Source organism: Odontesthes bonariensis, chromosome 4 (genome assembly GCF_027942865.1).
Source record: "Odontesthes bonariensis isolate fOdoBon6 chromosome 4, fOdoBon6.hap1, whole genome shotgun sequence".
NCBI classification, from domain to species: Eukaryota; Metazoa; Chordata; class Actinopteri; order Atheriniformes; family Atherinopsidae; genus Odontesthes; species Odontesthes bonariensis.
Genome location: NC_134509.1, coordinates 7,948,436 through 7,965,005, shown reverse-complemented (window position 1 = coordinate 7,965,005; position 16,570 = coordinate 7,948,436). Strand labels below are relative to the sequence as shown.

General features: G+C 44.5%; 1 protein-coding gene across 6 annotated transcripts in view; it reads left to right on the top strand.

Moving 5' to 3' along the window:
• ptprdb (protein tyrosine phosphatase receptor type Db) overlaps positions 1-16,570 on the top strand; it is a 188,015-nt gene that overhangs the window by 83,531 nt on the left and 87,914 nt on the right. Inside the window, exon 1 of one of the 6 annotated variants that reach the window (XM_075462763.1) lies at positions 3,730-3,865. The exons of 4 other annotated variants lie outside the window; for them this stretch is intronic. The gene's annotated coding sequence lies outside the window, so the exon portion shown is untranslated. Of the gene's footprint in view, positions 1-3,729; positions 3,866-11,181; positions 11,231-16,570 lie in introns of those variants that run through there. One more of the 6 variants, XM_075462765.1, reaches the window with a different exon arrangement.

Sequence of the window (16,570 nt, the reverse complement as noted above, 5' to 3'; positions counted from 1 at the left end):
CCCTTCCCCAGGGGCTTGTCTTAAGAATATTTCCGATGTCTTTCCTCCTTGGCATTGTGTTGACACAAACGCGCACTTTAGAGCAGCACATTCAGACTTCAAATCAACAAATCGATTCTGATTAGCAGAATCTGGCTGATACAGGGCAGCTCATCTATCGCTACAATTTATATAGTTTTAGTGGCTTGGGTTCTTCTTAATGTTCCTGAAATTGAACAAACAGCATATCCCTGTAGTTCAGAGTTCAGTGTCTTCTGTCCTTTCATCGAATAATTCAGATTATGAGTTGTTTCAAGCCTGTTTGTATTCTTGTTGTCCTTCCAGTACATGTCGACATTAGTTTAATCCGTGCACAACTCAATCTTTTTACGTTTTTTATTTATTTATTATATCTTTTTTTAAACACATTCTAAGGGTTTGTCGAATGCTTTGCACCTCGTGGCCGACCCCTCTGTGTTTGCTCTCTCTTGTCTTTATGGCAGACGTGGATAATGTTCCTCCTGGAGAGTTTTCTTCCACTTGGCTGGATGTTGTGAAGGGATTCACTCAAACATGGGAGAGAATCGTACAATCCTCCAACATCTTAGTCTTCTGGATAACCAAGCCTATTTTCTTCTTTAGCTGAACTCACCAGTGTGTTCTTTTCGTGTGTGTCAGAATCTACTAAAGTATTAATTTGACATTAGTAATGTTCCCGTTATCTCTCCGATATTCCCTTTATAGCATAGAGAGGTCACAGACTGGAACTTGAAAATGATTTGGTTTGTAGCTCAAAAAATAAGAACTGTGTTCGTATGCACATATTCGTCTGGACCTTATAGCTGTTTATCACATCTCTGAGACAGAAATGCTACAAGCCAACAGTGTCCTGCCCCCCCTATTCCTATAAGATAAACTTGTTTAAAACCGCATGGCTATTTAAATCACACTCATGAATACTGGCACAATCATGTAGTGCACCTTAAGTGCTCTGGGCAGTTCCATCTGGACAAGTTTTCAGTCAGCTGTGGGAACTCATTTCTCACATCTGCTCTGCAAAATAATAGTGATATATGGCCGCATCCTTTCTCTGTGAACCCCTTCAAAAACCACCCGTGGGCTCCTCAATGTTCGCGGAGCACAATTCGGAAAGTGCTGCCCTAAATAACAAAATATTCAGGCAATATCCCAGCTTATCAAGGAGTGGCTGCTCACTGCAGATAAGATCAGCTCCACTTGTCTCCTCAGATAAATTGTGCCTGTGATTGGCACTCTTATAATCTCCAAACCCAGACATTTTCCCAGAGAGCCTGTTGCCAAAAATCAGCTGCGATTACATCTAAAATTGACTTTGATTTTTCACAAAATAATTGAGAAAAAATATTTCCATTGGAGCAGGACGACTATTTAGGTGCACTAAAGGTCCACCGCCAACCTTAAAAACACTCACACACCATTGGACACCGTGTGCTGCTGTTGGGTGGTCTGCTTTGTCCTCTCAGAAACTTAAACATTGGCATATTCTCATGTAAAGTATACAGTTATTCTTGGTCTGCTCCCAACTCATCTACAGACCATACCCTTTAAAAAGGCACAGGGAGTTATTGTCTTCATTCCAAAGAATTATTCCTTTTATCTATCCCCAATGTCAGCACCCGCTAATTGAAATCAGCTGCAAAACCACAAATTCACCTTTTAAACACATCGGAGGCAGAGACGTCTGCTTGTCAATGTCATCATTGATCATCCTGCCCCCCTTTTGGCCTGCATTGACAGTTTTTGTTTTAGCTTGTGATGTGAGCTAATGTTTAGCCTTTGGATATTTAAAAAACATTTCATTTTGTTTACTTCCTGGTAACGGAAACAGGTCATGTGGTCCGATAAGTCCCTTTCACCCCGCTTGGAAGTGCATAAAACCTAAAACGTTTTTTTCAATATTTTGCTGCACCGCCTTTAGCTATGATTGTGGCACACATTTGCCACGCCATCGATTCAGTATGCTTTCGCGGTGTCACAGCATTAATTTCTCTTCAGAGCTACGTTCGTTTTTTGCCAAGATCCCGGCAAATCCTGGCATCATCCTCTTGGAATATGGCTGCGCCATAAGAGAAGGAAGAAATATATTGATGGAAAAACATGCTAATTCATCTTATTCGGTTGGTGCGCTGGTTTCTGTTATTGGGCACATATTGTTGCTGAACCTAAACCTGAACAAACTGAAGCGACCCCAGATCATAATACTGCCACCTCAGGCTCGGTATGATGGGTGTAGCACGTCACCTGCCACGATGCGCCCCGTCAGTCACTCTTGAGCGAAGGTGGATTGGACTCATCAGACCACGAGTCATGACCTTCTTCCACAGCTACAGAGACAAGTCGCTATGCTTCGTGGCAAAATGGAGCCCTTTTCTTCTTTTTTTTGATTAACCCTACAATCATTGACATAACCACAATAACTTGAGTTCTCCTTGCATTGTGCGTGCGGAAATGCTCTTACTCTCGACAAATGATGAAGTAGGGACTGGATAGTGTAATGGTAAGATTGCCACATTTCATGTAGGTGACCTGGGTTCAAATCCCCTGCATTAAAGGTACTTCCTCCAGTAGGGACAGATAGGGTAAGGGGGTCCTTAGGCAAGACCCCCTTACCTTATCTGCCTACCTGTAAGTCGCTTTGGATAAAAGTGTCTGCCAAATGCATAAACATAAACATAAACATAAGTGATCTCCAATTAGGATCATTGAAGGTTTTCTTCCAGCCACACGTCTTCCTGGAGGATGATGGTTCATCACTAACCCTCCCAGCTTTTAATAATGTATTGAATAGCTTCAGCAATAAGACCCTTCTGAAACAGAGCAATATGTTCCCCATGACCACAGCTCTTCCAGCAGGGGTTGTTTAAGGAATGGCAAAGAGTTTATTAAATGGCTGCCAGCTGAAACACAGCAACCACTGCCATGAGTTGCTGGCAGAAGGCTTTCACCTGTTTGCTTGTTCGGTGTGTGTGTTTTGGGGTTATTTGTGCTGGCCTGAGTGGTCACCTGTCTTGGTCAGGTCACACTTGGAAAAGATATTTTAGAACCAAAGACTTTCTGTTTTCTGGCTGAATTTATTTTTTAAAAAAAACTGGGAGTAAGAGAGCGTGGTTGCACTGAATTTAGCAGCTAGCAAAATTCAGTTGACAAAACGTCACTTAAACGTCGAAATTTGGTCTAAAACTGAGAGGAAAAGCTGTCTTATTCAAAACGTTTGGCTTACTTTTTTTTTTTAAATCATTATTATTATTATTATTATCGGCTGAACAAGGGCAGTCACAGGCGACCCGGCCTTGAAAACGACGACCATGGACGTCGGGTGTTTGGCGGGTAATGTCTGCTCATTTAACTTATACTGGCGTTGGCTTAAGAGAAAGGGGAAAACAATTACTGACTACAACGTGTCCCTGTGCTGTTCGCGTAGAGATTACACGAACAGCACAGGGACACGTTGTTGTTAGTATGTTTTCTTCCCCACCACTCGTCTGCCGGCACGATTTCAAGAACAATGTCGCAAGCATTCTGCTCGTCGTCTGCATTTTAAAGAAAAAAAATCTGCTCCAACTTCGCTCCATTTACCTCACCGGGAGACTCAGCAGCCACCTTAGCGACTCATAGACACACACATACACACACACACACCGGGTAGAAAATTACTGGAGCGAGAGAGAGCGCAGTTGATACGGAGGGAGGGAGGGAAAGAGGGAGGTTGAAAACACGCACAGTGGTGGATTATTTGGGCTGCAGCCGCGGTGGATGTTGAGCAGGCAGACGACGGACGGAGAGCTTCGGTCTACTAAACTCCCGAGTTTTCCCTTCCTGCGACGGCTCCCTGCAGGGTGTTGATATGGTGAGCGCGTGTCTCGTCGTTTTTCTGTGTTGTTTTTGTTGTTGTTGTTGGCGTCCGCGGCAGTCTTAACTTCTGATGAAAACGCATTCCCGTGCAACGCCGCGACGCGCATCTGCGTTCCGGGTGCGTGTGTGCGTGCGAGTGAATGTGTCCCCCCCCCTGTCTCCTCAGCTGTTTGATGAGTGTGTCAGGTGGCCGCCTCGGCTTTGAATTTGTCAGACTACTTCTGGGATATTCAGTAATGTCGGAGTTAAAGCCTATCATAGCAGTTCATACTGACCTCAGTTCTGCCCAGTCAATAGTATTCATCATAATCTGTCATTTACTATAATCTCCAGTTGCCTCGCTCATTTAAAGGCTGACATTTCTATAAACTGTGACCCAGTATTCGTGTTGTTGGTGCTTGTTTCCTGTCCCACACATATTGATATGTGCATGATTTGGTGCTAATCAGGAAACTGCATTGTATTCCTGTCCAATGTGCTGTGAGATGAGTGCTGTTCCTGTCGCTTCAGGACAGCTCTTGAAATGAGCTTCTTGATGCTGACTAGAGATTAAGGAGACCGTAAACGGCTCGGTGTCCTCTGGGGTCGGCGCTTGCCGTGGGGGCTTTTGGTTCCCCCCCCCCCCCCAAACATCCTCGGAGGTATTTTCTCTCCACCGGACCCTCGCCACTGGCACATACTGTGGCGGACTGGATGGACGTTTCAATGGTGCACGCAGACACCCGGCTATAGGGCTGTCGTGGCTGTCAGTCAGTTTTGAGCTGATCCTGTGAATTTGTACAGAAATGTTTCAGACTCCCAACAGGCTACGGCGGATTAAAGTGGTGGATTTCTGCCTGTGGGATTCGCTCTACCAGCCCTATATCCAATCTATTTGAACATGTGTTTAAGAGGTCATTGGAAATCTCCAGAAAAATGAGGGTTGATCCCTCCTGGTTTTTGATCTCCTTTCACCTGTGAGACGTAACGTTTGCTTCCAGTTTAGCTGCAGTTGCACGTCTTTTTATGCCACTGCCGTACCTCAACGGCCATAATGTGCTGTAATGGGCTGATAGCTGTGCGTGCGTGCGTGCGTGTGTGTGTGTGTGTGTGTGTGTGTGTGTGTGTGTGCGTGTGTGTGTGTGTGTGTGTGTGTGTGTGTGTGTGTGTGTTTGACAGCAGTCAGCAGTCTCACTCAAACACTGTCCATGGCAGCATTACAGACCTCGCTAGCTTACAGATCAATCATGCAAGTACAGTTGGAGCAATTAGGTGCGAGCGTGTGAGAGTTCGACGTTTGCATGGCGGAGGCAGCGAGAAAGGTTCACCCAGGCAGAGTCTCTGCTCCAGTAAGTACCTTAATCCACATGAAGCGTTGTCAGAAACCTGCACAGTTGGAACCGTATGTGATGCTGCGTTTTCCAAAATGAAACTTCAAAATGCAAATATTTACACGCTGACTAAATAAGTCGGGTATGTTTTACATCTGAAGTGAGATGAGTATTTTCTAAAATACTATTAGGACTAAAGATCGAGTTCATGTCCATGTGAGAACTGCCTTTTTCTCTCCCTGTAGCTGCTTTTGGGGGACATGAGGAAAGTGGTCCACAAGCTGTTTTATGGTCATCGCCTGCTACTCTCGGGTCAGAGGTGCCTTGTCACATGCCAGTTTGCGGATGAACAAGTTGACCCCTGCCGATCTTTCAGAGTGTCTACATGTGTGTGTGTGCATGTGTGTGTGTGCGTGTGTCTGCATGTGCTCATGTGTGCCACTGCAGCTGTTCCACCTCTCAGAGAGATTAAGTTTCACAAGATGTGATGGATGCCAGTGTCTGCAGAGCCAGCTGTGAGCGAGTGTGTTTCGTGTGTTTTGTTGGCGCATTTCTGTGTGGCGGTGTGCTCAAATGCATAAACGCCGTGACACGGATGCCTTACGGAGCGCATACGCTGCCTCGAATGTCCCCGTCATAGCCCCGGACGGTTGGTTCATCTTAGGAAAAGGGGTGTTGGGGTCAGAGATGTTATGAGTTGGCTTGGTGATTACAGTCACTGTGCCTTGTGGTTCCCACAGAGCAGGCCAACACAGTCTAAACAAGGAAGACACGAGAAGATCAACAGAGCCAGATTGCTGGCTGCCAGTCGGCTCACAAAGAATGTTATAGAGACAAAAAAAAAACAAACAAGCAAAATTACATAGAAGAAAAAAGACAGGTTTCCTGTTCTCTTTCCCAATCAGGTGAAGGAGGGAGAAAGCAAGCATTGCTGCATTTCTCATGAGTCAAACAGTGTATGTAAAGGCTCTCAAAGAGGCTATTTTGAGAGACAGCCTTGCGGTGAAAACAGGCTGTTACAGTCAGAGCCGGCAGGCAAAGAGGCTCATGCCTCAGCTACAGTTTGCCAGAATCCAGCTGTGTTGCTGCCTGCAGAAGTGAGAGGATGAGGAGCGGAGGAGGTGGACGAGCAGCAAAGAGCACCGGGAGAGGCACAGCGATGCTATTGATTTACCTGGCGGTCAGAGGGGACAGCCTCCTATCTGTCTTAGCTCTCTCCCTGTCTTCAGTCCGTCGGTTCAACCGCTTCTCTGCCTTCCTGTCTTTTTCCTCTGTCTGATATCTAGACCCCCCCCCCCCCCCTCCAGCGTCTCAGCCTAATCAATAATATTTGTTCCTGTCATCTCTCTGTTTGTTCTCTGCTGTATCTGTTAGGTCATGTTACACCTCGTTTTTTGCCTTTTATTTCCCTGCCTACCTTCTTTTTTACTTTCCACTCATCCCTCTTTCCCCCTTTTCCTTGTTTTCATCCATCCATCATGCAATCACGCCCACACGCAGTCTGCGAATTGGTAATTCATAGCAAAGATGTCTTCACCTGTGGAGATGAGCATATGGAAAGATATTAAAGATTCAACTTAAGGCTTTCTTCTCTTCATCTGTTCTCCACTCGAGCTGACGTTTGTCTCCTCTTTCTGTCTAGCGTTCATCTATTCTGTTTTCCTCCGGTGCTCTGGCTCCTTCTCCCCCCTCTCATAACTCGACTGTTTAGTTGCTTTCCTTTCTCGACATGGTTTTTATGAAGGCGGTGCAGTGGCAGAAAATAGTGAGCAAAGATTTTTGCTCCGGAACATTGTTTGCAGCGTTCTTCTCGGTGCGCTGGCATCGGATTTCCCTATTTCGTAATGTGGGCTGTGTGTGTGTGTGTGTGTGTGTGCGTGCGTGTGCGTGTGTGTGTGTGTGTGCGTGTGTGTGTGTGTGTGTGTGTGCGTGCAATAACTGACAAAAATAGAAAAACCCAGTTTAAAAGCGTGACAAAGAATGACAAAGTTAGTGGTTCTGAGGATCCTTTTACAGCCCCCCTTATGAAGGAACCAGGCACAACCACAACAATTCCATTTTCCAGCCACACTTACACACACAGAATCACACAAACGACCCGAGCCAGCCTTCCACCGTCACGGCTTAAGTGTTTCCCTCCTTTTCTTCTTCTCTCAGTTTAACATTTATTATCTCTGCCTTCTTTTCCCTGCCCTCCTCTCGTGTTATTGCTTTCTGCGTCTTTCCCACCGATGCTGCGCTCCGGTTCCCTCGCCTCCTATCCCCACAGCACGCATGATGGCTTTACATAGCAAACCGGTGCCAGACCACAAAGCTCTTATTTTCCCTCTGCAGCTCCTTCGCCTGCTCTTTTTGACTCTCTCTTCCCCTCCCGCCTTCCCGCCCCTCCTCACTACCGTACAGTTTAATCTGCAGCGGGGGCTTAGTGGCACGGCTGCAGGACTTCCAGCATCACTTCTTTCTGTCTGCCACGGTCCTATCTGCCCCCTTTATTTTTCTATTTGAAAGTGCACTCATTTTCTGCCTTTCCTCTTTATCTTCTCTCACTACCTCATTTCCCGTTTCTGTACAATGGAGCCCGTGTGATATGTGTTTGCATCACATCTCATTATTCTCCCCTTTAATCACCGTCGCAGCAACACGTCGGTAAAGCTCGGCTGATATCTGGGAAATCGCTGTCACAGGCTGCCCCCCCCGTATCCAAAGATACGGCTCTCGGCCGGTGTTTTTCTCCAGTTTTGAAAGCGACAGGATATTAAACTTTATTCAGTAAGGCTGACAGCTTTTTAGCTTTTTGTGACATCTTTGGCACTAAGCAGTTAGTTGCTGTGAGAATCTCACAGAGATTGCTTGTCAGTCATTTTGGACAGCTCTACGGTTCGGGTCTTCTCTTAAAGTTTCAGTCTGTAACTTTCGGGGTGGTCTATTGACGGAATTGCGATATATTATTCATAGCTCTGTTTTTTTTGTTAATGTAGTCATTGAGAAGTTTATTCGCAAAGATTTTACCACCGTAGCCCAGAAGGGACACACTAAACAGATGTAGCCTTTTTGCATTATTCATGGCCTCTGTTAGTTTTTTCGACATGCTCTGAGGGGGGATTGTACGGAGCCCCTGAAGTGCCATCGGTGATTATTTTTTCATGGTATGTTTACAGGATAAAGATACACGAATGAATAGATTAAATGCGTATGAAAGATGTAAAGAAAAATATAAGATGTAGCCTGTTGACGTCAATTTAAACTGACACATTTTCTAATAATTTCAGGACTGATATGATGGTGAAATCAGTCAATTGTCTTTTTAAAGGAACTAAAAAAAAAACACAAGTCAGTTGTTTATGATTTATAGAACAGAATTGATCTTTATCGTCATTGGATTGGAACTGGACGCAATCCCAGCTGCCATTGGGCAAGAGGCAGGATACTCCTTGGACGGGTCACCAGTCCATCGCAGGGCCACGCAGGCTACCATGCACTCACACTCGCTTCTAGGGTCAATTTAAAATCCCAAACATATGTTTTTTTGTACAACTGGTGAAAGCTGGAGTGCCTTAAGAGAACCCGTGCATATAGTATGAAAGCACAAAAACTCATTCTCTCAGCCAGTGTTCTGAATAATCTCAGTTGGTAACACATTTCAGCTTCCGGTTGTTCTTGCCCTCATTGTTCCTGTGCAGTTTAAGTAAAAAGCCAGAGCTCTGTATTTTCTGGCATTCAGTGAGGGCCAAAGCTTTGTAGCAGGGCTTATTCATAAGGTTCCAGTCTAAGGGGTGAGGCTGGCTTGTGCTTGCTTCTACTTAACCTCCCTGCCACATGGATCCCATGGATATATATATATATATATATATATATATATATATATATATATATATATATATATATATATATATATATATATGTGTGTGTGTATATATATATATTATTATCAGCAAACCATATATATATATATATATAATCGCCAACTTCATTTCAGAGGCTCCATAGATCCTGAACGCTTGTTTGCAATTTGAAATTTATGCCACTCGTACTGGCTCCTCGTACTACTTCCATAGTTTCACCTTCGTCTCAGTAGCGTATTAGTTGGCGGTGGAGCCAGACCATTCAGACTACTGACAACACTGCGCAAACACAATCTGACTGGTCTCTGTGCCTGCATTCATCCTGCATTCCTCGTACTTGCGTTCCCATCACCTTCAGTTATTAAAACTGGCTTTTTATTCCTGAAACCTTCCTCCTGTGTCCTCCATCCTGAACGTGCACGCTTCTTGTACTGGCTTCTCTGACTGCTTGCATACATTTTCATTTGTAAGAAGTTTAGTTTTTCTGTCCAATGGAAACATCGCCCTACCACCAGGTGTTAAGATTGATCAATATGAAAGTGCTTTTATGTGAATCCGGTCTGAATTGCCATTTTCATTCCATCAGTCAGAAATGCAGACCCAAGATGGACATTTTTATGAATATATCAGGCTGAAGCAAGGAATTATTCAGGTCATAATATGAGGAGAGGGTGTTTGTTGTCCTAACCGTGATGGCAGAGCTTCAGTATTGGGCCAGTCTCACAAGCGCCCCTTTCACAAAGGGCCAAACAGCAACTGGACTCCTAAAATTGGCTCCCACCAATCAGCTGCCACACACTAATTCAGTTAGTCTCTCTGAGCGCGTAATTCTTCTGCCTGTCCAGGATTAACTCCCTCCAATCTTTAATTAATGACTCCGATTATATGTATTTCTTCGTCTCTGCCAAATGAATCGGGACAAGCTTCTCCTTTTTGTCCTTTTGTTTGTCCTCCATCCTGATGTCGTTCATTTTCCCTCTCCCCCTCTCTGGTGGGATGAGAGTCTCACGCAAATCCCATTTCTTGTTGTTCATGTTCAGGAATTATGTTCAGCCTCCCTATTTTCCTCAGTCTCCCTGAGGCACCTGAGATTAAATGATGCGTGATATCTGCTCTGTGTGTGTGTGCGTGTGTGTGTGTGTGTGTGTGTGTGTGTGTCGTACTTCTCAGCCTTTACTGTTAGTCTCATAACAGTAAAGGCTGTAGCAGTCACAGTAAAAAGTGACCTTAGGTGGTCTAACGGTTTAAAGAGTTACTAGATGTAAGCAGAGTCGTATAGGCTGTTTCCAAATGTGTGCAGCAGTGCGTGTCCATCCCTTTGAATGTGTGTGTGTGTGTGTGTGTGCAAACAAATAATCGCTTTACAAGCTCAAAACGTTCGAAATTACTAGACTTTCCTCAGAAGACAGGACGCCACAACCAATGAGCATCACAAACCTTAACTGAGTTGTCATGCTGTATCCAGTAGATTAAGTGTGCTTCATTATGTGAATATAAGCACTCACTTATGTAAGTGGGTGTGAATGACACAGTTTATGTGCGGATGTTTGCGTTCAACTTGGTTGCAATGTGGTCATATTATTTTAAAAAAAACAACAACAAAAAGAGCATATTCTGGATGTCTCAAGTCTCCGGCAAACAAAATACAGAAAAAATAAACCCTGCTGCTTTGTTGGGGCCCACTCGGTTTGAAAAGATCTCCTCCGGTGAGCCGTTTAAGATTTGCACAGGAGCTTTCCGTCCCCGTTTGGAGTAGAATTGTCCCATCTCCTCGTGCTTATCTTCACGCAACTTCAAGTTACTGCATTGACTTACCTCAGAAGCTGGAAACTGACACTCTTGCGCTTGCTTTGCTTTTATGAGCAAGTTCTGATCAGCTGTTTATACGGTTTGCTGAACATTTTCCAGGTGGAAGATGGGAATTCCAATATGCAATTAGTCTTTGAATGCACCATCAGTAAAAAGCCCAAACTTTATGGATCTGCCTGTGTAACTCAGGAATTAGGATGTGATTTTTGATTGGAGTTTTTTTTTTACAGCCGGCTGGCCGTTTTGTTCTGTGGTGAAGTGTTTTGCTGACCTGAGCCAGGTCAGTGGATGACTCGTGACAAGATTGTTCCTCAGAAGTGGGATCAGCTCCACAGTCGAACCACAGATGAGGGAAATATACGTATTTGGGAATAAGATTTCCAATCCAGTATTCTAAAGGTTTGTGCCTGGTTGTCTGAGCTTTGTTTGCTGCGTGTGAGCTGTATGCTCCGTCATTTGGTAATAATATGCTTCATAAGTTGTTAAACGATACTGCTTTCAAAAGTGGCAGCACCAGCAGGATGGAGGGGAGCTTAGTAGGTCAGGCAGTGCCCCAACACTGGCTGCTCAGAAAAGAGCAGCAAATTCATGGCTGAAAATGGAAGTGTGCTGTCTTTTTGTGGCGTTTTTGACCAAACCACGTCGCAGAAATTTCACGGAGCCATTATATAAAACATGCCAACAGACAGCCATTGCATGATCACACTGCGCCCATCACTCAGCTTGTAATATGTGCTATGAAATCATTTCCCTTCCTCGCTAATGTATCTCAAACCACCTACTCAGCAAGCACCAGGTACTCCATTCCTGAGCGGCCCTTAGACACAGGAAGTGCCTTAGCAGGTTTCTCAATATCTCTATATTAGATTAGACCTGTCATTTAATACATCCCCTGGTGTAGAGATCGGCATCATTTTCCCTGCACATCCTCTGAATCTCCCGGCGAAAGCAAAAACGACACCTCAACAACTGCCGGCCTCCCTTGTCCCTGTCTTAAGAAGCTTCTGTTATAGCTTTATTGAAAATAACAAGGTTGTCTTCTAGAGTTACAGATGGAGCTCTGCTCCTGTCTCGGCTTGAACATCAATAAACCGAGGAGAGTTTTTCAATGGGCCTGTTTTTTGTTTAGTTTTTTTTCCCCTTTCGATTCTTACCAAGGTGCAAAAGCTTAAATGAGCACAATGAGGCGCTTTCCTGTGCCGCCCTCATATTTTATTCATGCAAATCACGAACATATTGGATGTAAGAAGGGATGGAAGTATGCAGCAAACCTAAACTAATGGACGTTTTAGAGACGCGTGAAACAAATTCCTGGACATGTGCTCCAGTTCTTTGTGTTGCTGTTCCAACTCCCAAAACACCAAGTGTTTAATTAATATATTCAAGCAAATCCCCTACATTAATGAGCCTGATAAGCAGCTTCTGGTCATCAAATAACTTCATTATATGAATATAATTGGCCCTCAGCTGTTGTCGCATTGTGCATTTTCTTATAGGCACTCGAGTCGGGTTCAGAAATCAGTCATAGCGGAGATTGATGGTCTTCCTGCCCGTGCTCCCCGGTGGGGTGTGTGCACGTTTGTGCATGCGTTTATGTGCCCGGCATCTGTGTCGTCTCCCTGTGCACAGACATCCAGACACAATACTGCAGTCTCAAAACTATGACGCACACACACACACACACACACAGACACTTTGTGCACAGAGTTAAAGGCGCTGAAACGCAGGATTATAACGTAATCTGACATTTCTTGGCTGATATGCTGATTCGCCGATTAGAAACCAGTCTGCTATGCCAGCAGTGAGTGTGTGTGTGTGTGTGTGTCAAAAAGAGAGACATGACAGATAGTTTGTGAGTGTAGTTCAGGGGGGTGGGGCTAAGCATTTGCATTCTGCTCGACCAACTGAAAAAAAAAAGAATAATCATCTGTATGACTGTTTGCAAATCCACATCTCCCTAATTGGAATTCCACGAAAAGTCAACCTTTGTGTTGTGTCCATCTCACATTCTCTATCATTCCCACACACACACACGCCGACAAGCAAGGCAGTTTGATGATAAGCCCAACACTCGCACTCACCCAACAGAAGCTGCAAATACTCAGCTGAAGAAATTGGCTGCCGAGCACACGCGCACGCGCACACACACACACACACACACACACAAACACAAGCGCACACACGGTGATATTCTTTCTTCCTGTTGTGACGCGTGCTCATTGTCAGCAGCCCGGCTGTGCCGCTCTGCTCTCCTCGCCGATTTAGCCGCCTCTCGGCTGCGCTGGGTGGTAGCCAGTGAAATGGTGGCGTTCATTGTGGAAGGCTGCTGGCTGCCATTGATTTGGCACAGCAGGTCTCAGAGGATACACACTGTTGCCCTGCCGGCAAGGCCCGGGGAAGGGGACTGTATATTGAGTGTGCGCACGTGTGTGTTTGTGTGTGTGTGACATGTAAAGAGAGAGGAGACTTGGAAGTGCGTTTATTGGAGTGTAAAGTGGTGTGATATGTGAGGACGGCTCTCTTAAATCCCATTCTGCAGCTTGTTTCCAGTGACTGGGCTCCCAACCCTCCCTTTGTCAAAACTGCTGGAAGGTCCAGTGTGATTTATTAGCTTTAATTCCTCTTATAATACTCTTATTAATAGAAAGGATGTCATCTTCTGAATTTTCCATATTTCGCTGCCCCCCCCCTCGCCTATTTGACTCCTCAGACAGGCTTTGAAAAACAAACAAAGGAAAGCTGGCATCAGACTATAAATAATGCAGAAACACAGATTGGGGTCAAATGTTTTGAATTCCACGGCTCACACACACACACACACACACATCCGCCCGGATCTTCTTTTGCACCACACCGATTTACATTACACATTGTCTTTTTTATCTTACAGGCAAAATGTATTCCCAGGCGAGCCGTCACCGTGGTAATGAAGCGCACGTGCACTCTCATTGCACACTGTCAGATGTAGAGCCGAGCACACCTACTACTGAATGCATGCGCGGGCTGTTTACTGACTTGATGTCCCTTGATGACAGAGCGTGACAAACGAGTCTGTTCAGAACACATTTAGGTCTCGTTGCCCCCCCGCCCCACCCATTTCTCTCCTTTTCAGAACTTCGACAAGGGCAACTCACCCATCCTCTTTTTCCACAGCTCCTATCCATCAGCACACGGCCATAACCTGCCAGCGCTCCGTGACAAATGACTTTCCACACGCTGATGTATTGGCCTATCAGACTTTTGAGGAGGTGACAGATTAGATCATTATGTCCTTTTATGATTATACAAGCCCTGTTTTCTGTTTTTTTTTTTTTTTTTTTAGATGTTGGTGTTTATCCAGAGCGGGTTACATAAGAAGTGTTTTTTATTGTGCCGTAGTGTGTTGTCGATAAAGGCTGAAAGGGAGAGGAGATGATTGTTTAGAAGAGGCACCTTTAAAAGCGGCGTGTGAATAGCACATTACACGGCGTTTCTTTTTAAGAATGGAAGAGCTGCCGCTGGAAAACTCCCCTTTGAAAAACTGACGATGGATGCTCTTTATGCTGGATGCACTCACGATTTCTCCTCTATTTTGAAGTGAATGTCCTGAAATACGTGCCGGTGCGGTGTGAGTTTTTGATTTGTGGGGAGTACAAAAAGAAACGCGTGGTGGCAGCGGGCTTCGAAAGATCTTGATTAGTTCGGCGTTAGCGAGGGAAGCTGCTTTCTTCATCAGCGTGTTTGATTGTAAAATAGCAAAAGGCGTCACAATATCGACTGATGAGGCGGAGATCAAAGACTGTATGCAAGCTGTGGGTGTGAGTCTATCCACCTGACAAGCTTGTTTATTGTCGTCAGCAATGCTGAGTCTCGAGCCACACTATATTTCTTTGTTTTGCTTCGAGGAGCCAGACTTTATTACTTTATGATAGTGGCCTTGAGAAGTAGTTTCGGAAGGTCTTTCAAAGTTTTTCTTTTGACATTGGATGCTTTTCTTACCTAATTTTCAGTTGTTTTTCTTTCATCATCGCACTTAACACTGATCTATAACTCATTTCAGCTTAACTCTTTCGGTGCCATTGACGTCTATAGACGTCAATTTAAAAAAAAACCGTTCACTGCCAAAGACGTCTATAGACGTCAATTGCGTTTTTTAACGGAGCGGGCTGGGAGACAATCTAGCGGAGTTCGTCACTAAATCTTAGGCTTGTAAACACTAAACAGAGAATATACTGGCAAAAAAAAAAAAGCTTGTTTTCTCCATTTTTTTTTTTTGGTCAAACAGCTGTTTTTGGTGAAACCAACCTATGTTCTACTGTCTATTACTAAAGGACTGAAAATGGTAGAAACAAACTTTTTTTTTCCTGATCAAAGAAGAGTCTACTCTTTCTTTTGGTAATTTCGGTGTGTACATAGTCATAAGACACACTTTTCTGTGGGTCTTGGAAAATCAGTCAAAATACTGTAAAACACCTGGCAGTATGGGTCTCTCTGCACTGAAAATGGCTGGCAGCCAATGAGTTAAAGAAAGAACACCTAACTCAAGGGATGAACCAGTCTTTTTTCTACACACTTTCTCTACAACTCAGCAAAGAGCCAATTTTGGATTGTTTCTTTGGCCTGTTGCACATACACATCATTTGTTCAGACTTCATTAGTTGCATCTACGTACTCAATGTGTCCTGGGGGGGGGGGGGGGGGGGGGGGGGGCTGGACAAGTAGAGGACAAAAAGAAGAAGTTTTAGACCTGAAGCCTCATCAGAAATGTCCCCATGGACGGGTGGCTGTCAAGAAGCCATTCTTTAGGAGGGGAAGCAACAGGTCCCGTGGAGTGATGAATCCTCCCCAGAGCCCGGACTTCAACATTAATGAAGCGGTGTGGGATCATCTTGACAAAAAAAAAAAAAACGGGAACAAAAGGCAGCCAACATCCAAAGAAGAGCTTTGAAATGTCCTTCAAGAAACCTGGGGAACTATTCCTGAAGACTAATTAAAGAAATGAAGGGTGCCGGCTGTGTTGAAGAATAGTGGAATTGCAGAAGCTCTTTGTTGTTTTTGTTTTTCTTTGCTCTATGTGCTGTATTTCCATTCATGTTTGCACATTTCAGTGAATTATCTGCTCTTATTTCTTGTTTTCCTGGCAATATACCACAATATACCTGCTGGTTACCTCAGCAGGTGCAGCATTCTGAAAAGGCTTCTGTGTTGCTAACATTTTCCTCTTTTCCAACTGAAAAACAAGCTGTTGGCAGTGAAAATAACTGTCATCTGCAGATCGCTATATTCTCAGATTCAGTCGCTTAGCATTATGTAATGCAACTTCAGCGCATACCCCGTGAGCCCTTTTTTCCCCCTCAAACTAACCCTCAATCAGTTCCACGAGTGAGGCACAGCTCTCGGCAGCAATAAAATTGCCGTTTGACCTTCCGGTGAAATCGTTTATTAAGTGGAAATTATTTACAGTGATTGTGCAGCGCTGGTCTCATTCAGCCTCCTGTTTGTGCTTTCCTCCTGATCCCTGATTTCTAAAATCCCCTCCGATGGTGTGATGTCATGATTAATGACGTCAACAGGAGCATCAGTGACACAGAAATGAGGACATGGCTCAACAAACAGCAGCCTGTGTGTGTGTATGTGTGTGTATGTGTGTGTATGTGTGGGGAATCCGTTTGACAACAATGAAGGTGTCAGATACGACTCAACATTTTCTGTTGCGGTCTGTCTTCAACAATATAGAGTTACTTTTTGCGTTCTTGTTAC